This window comes from Canis lupus, chromosome 8 (genome assembly GCF_011100685.1).
Source record: "Canis lupus familiaris isolate Mischka breed German Shepherd chromosome 8, alternate assembly UU_Cfam_GSD_1.0, whole genome shotgun sequence".
In the NCBI taxonomy this organism is placed as follows: Eukaryota; Metazoa; Chordata; class Mammalia; order Carnivora; family Canidae; genus Canis; species Canis lupus.
This window is the reverse complement of record NC_049229.1, coordinates 13,109,354-13,119,961: the sequence shown is the minus strand read 5'-3', so window position 1 is coordinate 13,119,961 and position 10,608 is coordinate 13,109,354.

Sequence of the window (10,608 nt, the reverse complement as noted above, 5' to 3'; positions counted from 1 at the left end):
CAGCGCAGAGCATGCGGACTACTCCAGACTCCCGTTTCCAATATTCCCAGTATCACTAACATACTAGCCAACATTTGAGGTGTCTCTGAATGCAGATATTAGTCACATTGAAGAAAACATTTTATGTGTCACTGGAAAATGAAATGAACATTACAAGATATCAATTCAGATGTCTCCATGGCTTCCACGGTTTTGTACCTCCTGTGTGGTCGTTAATCTTTGATGTGATGAGAACAGCAGTGGAGAAAGACAGATGTCTTATTGTCTCTTTTTTAACATTTTTTTTTTAGATTTTATTTACTTATTCAGAAGAGACACACAAGAGAGGCAGAGACATAGGCAGAGGGAGAAGCCGGCTCCCTGCAGGGAGCCTGATGTGGGACTCGATTCCAGGACCTGAGCCAAAGGCAGATGCTCAACCACTGAACCACCCCGGCATCCCTCTGTCTCTCTTTTATATGAGTCATGCTGGGAATTCTGTGAAGACCCACAGTGTCAGAAAGGGGGACACAACGTAGATCTAAGGCTTTACAAGAAGGCTCTTTCTAGTCTCTATTTCACAGTGTAATTTCTATTAAGAGGGAGCAAAGACCTCAGCAAGATTTAGTTACCTGTGCTATGTATGGTAGGTATAGATCATTAGTTGTTTGTCTGGGATGAGGTCTTCGCTAGAAGACCCTTGTGCAAAGGTAAAGGTGCATTGTACGATGCAAAGTGCTGCACAGATGTGGGATATCAATCTGATGTTAAAATAATTGAGATAAAATATTAAAGCAATGAATGAAATGTTTGTCCCCCCAAAGCTTTGCCTCAATCAGTAAGAATATTGCCTTTTTCTTAGAATAACATAAATGTGTGACAGATGGATAAATCTTGACATAATTCTTTTAAAAATGTAGTAACAACATTATTAAAAAGATAGGTAAACAATGAGAATCAAGTAAAAATCACCAGTATTCTCAATTTGCAGAGATAATCACTGATAGCATGATTTATTTTCTGTTAGTTTTGGTGTGTGAATACAAAACTGAAATAGTAGTGTTGAAATCTTTTCACTTAATGTTTTACGAACGTTAAATTTTCTTCTGCTTATGCATAGTGTTCTATCATATAGATGTTTTGGGATCCCTGGGTGGCGCAGCGGTTTAGCGCCTGCCTTTGGCCCAGGGCGCGATCCTGGAGACCCAGGATCGAGTCCCATGTCAAGTTTCCTGCATGGAGCCTGCTTCTCCCTCTGCCTGTGTCTCTGCCTCTCTCTCTCTCTCTCTCTCTCTCTCTCTCTGTGACTGTCATAAATAAATAAAAATTAAAAAAATACTATCATATAGATGTTTTATAAAGAAATTAAACAGTTCTCTGTTGTTGGACATCTAGGCTGTCTCCAAGTTTTTGACAATGTAGGCAACTCTCCAATGAGTATCCTTATAGCTATATTTTAAGTACATCTCTGTGATGCTTTCTTAGATAAACTTTTAGATATCTAGTTGCTAAATTGAAGAATGCTTATTCTTTTAAGGCTTTAAAACACACACATGTACAAGCACTCCTTCAGAAATTTATACTGTCAGTGCATACCATTGTATTTATTTTTATATCACTCCCAAATACTACATATTATTTTAAATTTTTTTCCAATATGACAAGTGAAAAATGGTGTCTCATACTTGGAATTTTGACTCCTTAGATTCTCAATGTCCTTAAACGTCCTTTCAAATGATTATTGGCTATTTAAAAATTATTTATGTCCTTTGAACATTTTTCTCATGTGTTGTGTATATCTTTCTGTCAATTTGTAAGATTTTTTAAATCTAATAAGGCTATTAATTCTTTTTTTATTTGAGTTAAAAAAAAAACCTCTAAAATGAAAGTGATTCAGATTTTTCCTTAGAAAGAAAAGTAGCTGAAATTGGTTACACAAAGGCTGCTCCCTAATGCATTCAACTGCTGTGTGTATGGGTTTGTTAACTTTGTGTATACCTCAGTTGTTCTCTGGCAGATATTCCTGAATCAAGGGTCAGAAAACATCATTTTTACAAATAGTTGTGGTTTCCTTTTGAGACAAATAATTAAGTTAAGTAAGGGAAAATTACAAATAGTTTTGAGCATTAGCTGATTTTATATTTATAGCATCCATTTCCAAAGACTCAATTCCAAATATTTTTAAAGGAAAATTTATGTTTTCTTTTACTGCACCTGCTTTTTGCGTGGGGTTGTTGTTTTCTCTGTTTTAGCAATAATCTAAGTTGGGACAAACAGGCCAGAACTCCAAAGTAGAGGACAGGAACTCCTAAGATTGGATGGTCTGCTGGGCTAGGTACTTAAATAGAAGCTGATGTTGGATGAGACCACATCCTTCCTCCTCCGCCCCTTCCCTTGCCCTGCTGCCCTCTCCCTCTGTCCCTCTTTTTTTCTCCCTCTCTTCCTCTCCCCGCCCCTTCACTCCCCACCCCTACTCTCTGTACTCCGTTTTCTCTTTAATCGGCCACAGGACCTTGAGTAACTCCCCTCTGCTTCTAGGCAGAAGGAAATATTAGTGCCTCTACCTGCCTGAGGCAAGAGGCTGGGGGAAGTGTTTGAGCTGCCAATGAGATCTCTTAAACATGCAAAATGTAATTCTTCCTGCTACTTAAAAATGTAAGTGTACTCAGGTGTGCACATGCTCAGAGGCACACGTGTATTAGTTTACCACTTTTGTTGCTCAATCACTCAGCCATAATTTTTTTTCAAATTGCCTTTCAGAATGATAAAATGTACATGCAGTATTTAAAATCTCTAATAAGACTGCTATTTTTTAATGACTGGTAGTAACTCCTTTTATTAACTAATGGAGATAGTGTTGGCTACATCTTGACCCAAAGAGGTGTTGTGTAAAGGTGATTAAATGGGTCTGGTAAGTTGCCCCTCATCTAGAAAAGGACTGCCATCTTTAAACAATGGCATGGCTTGTTTCCAGATTGTGGGGTGGGAGTGAGGATAACACTTTTAGTGATGAAGTTGGCATTTCCCATCTGTTGTACTTCAAACAGAGGCCTCCTTCTCTCTACCAATCACAAATATAAAAACTCTGCTGATACTTTGACCATCTGGATTTCCCATGGTATCCTGTTTTCACACCTGGAGAGTCAGAGCAGACCTTTGATTGATGTTTTTCAAAATTGTCTCATAAAATTAAAGGACAGACGAACAGCATTTTTCCAAAATTGTAAGCAGTAGAACCAACATTCATAACTTTTGTTACTGCTTTTAGAAAAATGCTTTTTTTTAAAAGCAAAACATTGCATTCTGACTCATTACTGCTTATGTTTAACAGGGTGAGAGCTAAGATTAAAGCAGTGGGTAATAGTCCCAAGTTCAAAATTAAATTCAATGAGTTCTGTATTCTACTTTAATTAAAATATTTACAGGTTTGTGGTTTACTTTCTCTTAGGGAGCCAGATACCATCTTCATTTGGTCAGCTGGCAGACTTTGCTAATTGGAGAGCCATGTAAAATACCACTTTGAATCTGTTCTAGGGTATGGCTTTATTCTGAATTACTATAAATTAGCCATTTCCGCAGACCTATCTACCTCTGTCTGCGGTACCAAGCCTAGCTTGAGTTCTAACGGCTGCTTTAGAAAAATGCAGTAGGCCCCAAATTTCCTTTTCTCTCCTTAGTTACTCCTCAAGCAGCAATTTGCCTATTTTTGCTGTTTCCTAATTTTTAAGAGTGACAGGCAAGGTATTAAGCTTTGGTTTCTCTCTAGATCCTATCAGTTTCCTCAAACACAGTTATCTCCTCTGTTAGCCCTGGTGTGCTGCTGGGGATTACCGGGCCCCCCTGGCCAGCTGCTGCCTTACCCCTGAAGAACTATTTGCTTTTAGGGAGCTAGGAACTAAGTCCCCTAAGTGTTACACACTTGGAAACCCCTTAGCATGAACCACAGTGTAGAAACAGGAACTCTCATCCCTTTCCTGGCATCAGAAAAAAGGACCTGGGCACTTTTAAATATCATATTTTTTTCCTTTCATTTTTAGGTCAGAATAGGGAGCAGGTGCAGTCCTATGGCAGAATGATGACCCTGGCTAGGATTCTTTTGTCCGTTAATTCTGCCCCAGTGAGGGAAAGTCTTCTAAATAATTATTAATATGTTTGAAAGGTACAGCACAGGGAGACAATTAAATACAAGATTTGGGCCATCCACTCTGAACTGCATAGCATTACTAATAAATATGATAAAAGAAACTTTCATCAAGTTAAGAATGTGGCATTTGAAACACATTGCTGCCTCATTGGTGGGTTTACTTCCTTCTTTCTTTGTAAAGCTTCACAGTAAGTGGCCCAGTGTGAAACTGGAACTCGGTATGGGGAAAGAGGACGGGTGGAGGAACGGTCATGTTATTAAGTTATTGCAAATGTAGTGACTGGTGATTTCACACGTACGCATTCCACATTACAGGAAGCTCACACATATAAGAAACCGTGCCCTGTTGGCCCCTTACCACCAGATTTTCCATTGCCTATCTCTAAAATCTAATGCTTGTTTTTTTTTTTTTTATCATGTCAGTTTGCTTTTCTATAGTGAAGAAGGAATGCGGTCATATGAATTTCAAGGATAAGAAAGCAATCTACATGCATCCAGCAAATCTAAAGGACAAAAGAATTTTTTTCAGTCACTTGAAGCATGGTATGTTCTTCCTTCACTTCACAATGCTTCCTTTGAGATGACTTTTTGTGTTGTTGTTTTTTTTAATGAAACCAAAATAATCTTGCCAGTAGGGTCATGGAAAATTTTACCAACTCCATTTGTTCATAGTTGCCCATCCCTGCTCATTTCTTTTCCTTCTTTATAGACAAAAACTTTAAAAAAAAAAAAAAAAAAAACCTTTCCTTTTTCTGTTATAGAAAGTTATTTCTGGAAAAAAGCTTCTAAAAATTTGAACAATATAAAGGCATATAAATTTGAAAAAGACATACTCTGTCTCCCACTGCCCTTTCTTCCTGCCACATTTGCTTTTTACCTGTTGGTAGAACCAGAGTCTGTTTGTTTTCTTTCTTTCTTTCTTTCTTTCTTTCTTTCTTTCTTTCTTTCTTTCTTTCTTTCTTTCTTTCTTTCCTTTCTTTCTGATTAATGCATTGAGAGAGAGAGAGAGATTGAATCCTCAAGCAGAGGCCCTGCTGAGTGCAGAGCCCAACACAGGGCTCCATCCCCAGACCCTGAGATCATGACCTGAGTGGAAACCAAGAGTCCGACACTTAACCAACTGAGCCACCCAGGCGCCCCTCACTTAGGGTTTCTATGAATCCTTGACAAGTGTAGTAAAGACACATGGAGAACTGGATATCAACTCTCCTTTTTCAACACTCATGTTTCTAGAAGATGCACAAGGTGAAGGAGGGAGAGAAAACTGAACTAGACCAAAGAGAGATGAGAAGAAAGATGCAGCTCCTTTCTCCTCCCTTGAAGGTCAGCTCCTTAAGGATGAGGTTTCTCTATTAACTGTCTTTATAATTTATCAGGTTAGGAAAAACTACTACCAAGTAGTAGTGCTGAATGAATGAATAGGAATGAAAAGCAGGAGGAGTGCCTGGGTGGTTCAGTGGGTTGTGTCTGACTCCTGATTTTGGCTCAGGTCATGATGTCAGGGGTCAGGAGATGGAGCCCTGTGTCGACTCCGTGCTGAGCATGGAACCTGCTTAAGATTCTCTCTCTCCCTTTCCCTCTGTACCCCCTCCCACAACCAGGCTTGCGCACGTGCTCTCTCTGTCTCTCAAAAAAAAAAAAAAAAAAAAGAAAAGCAGGAATAAACTGGCTAAGGTTAGGCAGAATTCACTGAAATAATTTAAAGGCTTCTTGTATTTAAAGGCTTGTATTTTCTATGTCTACCTTAGGTTTTTATTCTGTAAGTAGCCAGCAGATGCCACTTTGAGGTTTAGTACCATAGGTAGTTGCTGCTAAATTAAACTAATATTAAAGATAAAAACTTGTTTGGAATAAATCCATACTTGGAAGAAGAAACTTTGAACCATTTCTACCTTTAACTCACTGGGGGATTTGTACTTCAATGGTCATTAAGATTCATAAGTCCATGGTCTACTTTTGGGAAAAAGAGGCCACAGGGAATTCTCTAGACTTAGTGCCCATCTCTCCCACCACTGTGGCAGCAACTGGTTGAGCCAGGAGCCAACACCTGACCAAAAGGATAGCCTGCTTTAGGCTCTCCAGGCCCCCTCGAGGTAGCTGGGAGTGGCACTAGGTTATTATCTGAACCAATCAAAGCCTTTCTCTTGGGAAGTCGGAACTTGAGACAGAGAGACCTGGAAAGAGAAAAGAGCAGACTCATTTACAAACCAGGTAGTCCAGTGTCCATGCAGAAAACTAGGGATGTGGGAAGAGAAGATAGTAAGCAGAAACTATGAGCCAAAAGATGACTTCAGTAATGCAAGTGATGAAAGAAGGTATAGAAAACCATCAGTTAGTAGAATAAGTCTGCCAGGAAAGGAATAGGATGCAGCAGTTGCTTCAGGAGTGGTGAGATGCTGGAGAAACTGCTGTTTTATTTCAAACAACATTTTAGTTCTCTGTGAGGCCTGCCACATAGTTCTGGAAACCATTTACTTTGCTTCCTCAACCCTCCCAAGTCTCCCTACACTGGAAACTCTTACTCTGAGGTGAATGAGTAGCCTCCATATTTTGCAACTTGAAAAATCCCCATATGTCAGAAGAGCAGGTTGTTTAGAGATAATCACAAACATCCCTTCCCTTGCAGTTTGAGAAAGACATTATAGAATGACATATAGATGGTCTGAGCAGAGCTTTACATGGTGGCAAATGCTTTGGGAGGGTCACTACAACTCAAGGTCTTATTTTCTCTGCTGTGGACTTTGAAATTTGATTTCATCCATGTAGCCAGTGTTGGCTTACATCAAGTATACAGAATTACAATGTGAGGTAGGACTTTTTAGAGATAGGGATCTCCTTTTTACAGTTTTTGGCACTACTGAACTCCTTTTCTTTACCAAGACTCCCTTTGGGCTCCTCACCCTTTTTTCTGAGCATTACTTTTTTTCCTCCTTTAGTTTCATAAACACATATGTTCCTTATGGTTTGCCTTTCATCTCTATCTCCTTGCCTTCCATGGAAGTGCTCTCCACTGCCACGGTTCTCCTCTATCCTGATGACCACTTTAACACCCTTCCAGATTTCCAAATCTCTTGGACACTTGCACCTGAAAATCTCACCAGCATCTCATTTTCAATGAGTTCAAATGGAGATTACTTTCTTTCCCTTGGAAGTTCTTCCTCCAGTGTTCTTTCCCCTTCTCTAAAATGGGACCTCAGTGAGTCAGACTCAAAGTTCAGAATCCGTTTTACTTGTTTTTTTTCTCCTATGGCCAACAGCTATCGTTACAAAGTCCTAGCAATTCTACCCATGTAATGCCAGTGTCATCCATTCTCCTCTATGTTCATTATCTAGTGCTGCATAATAAATCATGCTGAGGTTTAGCAGCTTAAACATGACATATTTATTGTTTCACACAGTTCTTGAGGATTAAGAATCTGAGAGTGGCTTAGCTTAGTTGGTCTCATGAAGTTGTAGGCAGACTTTAGCTGAGGTTGTAGTCATCTCAAAGCTTGATCAGGGCTAGAGAATCTGCTTCAGAGACCATCCATGTGGTTGTTAGCAGGTCTCTGTTCCTTTCTGGCTATTGGCCAGAGACTTCAGTTCCTTACCTGGTGGGTCTCTCTACAGGGTTGCTTACCACAGGACAGCTTGCTTCTCCCCACAGGTAGAGAGAGGGGGGGAGTGAGAGAGGGAGGGGATGGGCAAGGGGAGACTTAAGATGAAAGCTGTAGTCTCTTTATACCCAATCTTGAATATCATACACCATCAGTTTTGCAATATTCTATTTGTTAGAAGCTAATCACTAAGTAGAGCCCACACTTAGCATGAGGGAATTAAGGGAGAAATGTCAAAGAATTTGTGGACATTTTTATTTTTAACCGCCCCACTTCTTTGTTTCTACTTCTAAGGTCCTAGGTCAGGCTCTCCTCTTATCACTCCTCATCAGTATTTGTTCTTAAGATAAAAGCCAAGATATTTAATATGGGCTACCTGGCCCAGGTGTCTGCTTCTGTGCTTCCACTTGACTGTATTCTATTTATCTATTGGTTTGCTTTTTTCTCTTTTTTCTCTTTCTGCGTCTTTCTCTCCCTGTCTCCCATATTCAAACTTCCCAAGAGAGAAGCTTTAAGTAGTTCAGGCAGTCAATAGCTGGTGTCACTCTAGGTCACCTCATAGGGGACTGGAGAGCTTTGGGGAGTCTGTCTTTTGGTCAGGTGTTGGCTCCTGACCCAATCAGCTGTGCTTAAGGTGGTGGGTGACTTAACCCTGCCTTATGCTTCCCTATGTCAAGCCACAATCTCCCCCCCAGCTTCTGCTGTGCAGCACTGGCCTTTTTTGGAAGGTCACAAGAGCCATTTTCCCATCTGCCATAGAGCCTGTGCTTGGCCTGCTCCTCTGCCTGGCCAGCTCTTCCTTCTCTATCTCCTTCTGGTCCCCGCTTGACTTCAGAGCATCTTTACATCCCAGTAGATGTTACCACTTCAGGTGTGAATTCCTGATCCCTTCATCTACATTAGGTTCCTTGTGAGCTCTCCCAACACCCAGTACTTTTCCTTCACAACTCTTGCTTGTGTAGTCATTTAACATTTCATTCCTCCATTGGACTATAGCCTCTGTGACCCTTTTGCTCACAATGTCTGACACTTGAAGTGAGCACAGTGACTATTTATTATAAGTTTCTTGGCTCTTCTGTCATATGCTTGGTGGCATAATTACTCTTTTTCCTGCATTCATGCTTTTCTCTTGCTCACACACTTTCAGTGATCCCTGAGTGCCTGCAACACAGAGCCATCACTCTTTTGTCTGGCATTCAAGGTCCTTTGTAATGGGGGCCAGCTCTCTTTTCTGGTTTTGTTTCTTAGCATTCCTTTTAACAGACTCAAGAGCTCCAACTGAAGTGAATCACTTGCTTCTTCTAAAGCATACTTTACGCTTTACTCATTACATCTTTGCTCCTATTGTTCTCTATATCCTGTAATGTATTCTTACCGAGATTATATAAAAATCTTTAGGAAACCTTTTAGTTTGTTTCTTGTCGGTTGTTTATATATATAACTCCTGAAAATTTTGCTGAAATTAATTTAAATCATAGATATCATGATATTTAACTCTTAAATACTATGAGAAAATAACTCTTTCTCAAACACAATTCTATTTTTATACTTACAAACGAACAATAATCTCTTTATGTCATCTAATATTTAATCTGCTTTATATTTCCTCAATGTCCTCCAAATGTTTAATTACAATTGACTTAGTCAAATTAAAAGTCAGACCAGGTCCACACACTGCATTTGGCATTTATGCTCTTGATTGACTAGTTATTCATCACATGCAGATTTGGGCCAGTGTCATTTCACTTGGCCTCAGGGATATAGGTCTGACAGGTTTAGGGCACAACCAGTTTGAGAACCCCAAGAAGGCCACAGGTTCAGAATTTTGACTGCTCTGGGAGCAAGCTAAGATGACCCAACTATTTCTTTCTAAACCCTTCCAAGAGTAAAATCTGGCCTGATCTCCTGCTCCCCACCCCTGTTGGTCATGCTCCAGCCACATTGAGCTGCTCTCCCTTGTCACTCACTATACCCAGGCCCTTTATATACCAAAGCCTTCCTGTTTGCTTATGTGGCCACCTAGATTCTCTAACTCCCACTTTCCTGCCCTCCTTCCCTTCTCCCTCCAGCCTATCTTTCTACACACTTTACACATTTTATTTGCCTGATGAATTCCTATTCTTCCTTTAAGAATCAAGCACAAATGTTACTTCCTCTGAGAAGCTTTTTTTTTTTTTTGTCTCCCCCACTTCCCCACCCAGACTAGGCCAGAAATCCCTAAACTCCTGTTAAGTTCTCTCACTGAACCATACTTTTCTTCTAGAGCACTGATCCAACTGCAATTATATAATTACTTATGGAATTATCTTTTGAATGTGTCTTTCCCAGCTGAGACTTACAATTCCATAAGGAAAGAGCCATATTTGTATTGCTCACAGTTGTATCCCAGAATTTTACATAGGGCCTCACAAATACAGGCCATCAGTAGAATATTAATGACTGGATGGATGGATGGATGGATGGATGGATAGAAGTAGATATGAAGCCAGTCAAGTTTCTGGGGAGCTCTGAACAGTGAATTGACTGGGCCAGTAGGATACTATAGGGCCTGCTTTGAGTCTGGATGGGCAGATCTGGAGAATGGTCAGAGGTAAGCTCCTTTTGGGTAAGAGAAAATGAAAGGAAAGACATTTGTTCCATGGTATCAACTTGGTCAAAGGATATCTTTACTTTCCTTGCATTTACTCTGGAGATACAGAAAATTTTTCTCAAATCCACTTATCCTTGATGACAAATTACAAGGAAATTTAAAAGTCCCTGCAATTTCTTGGCTTTGGAAATTTTTTTCTTTTTAGGTGAGCATCTCAGAAATTGACTTGGATTCCACACATTTCCCTGAAAATTATTAGACTCAACACAACAGAAAGTCTGTTCCAAAGCATATTCATC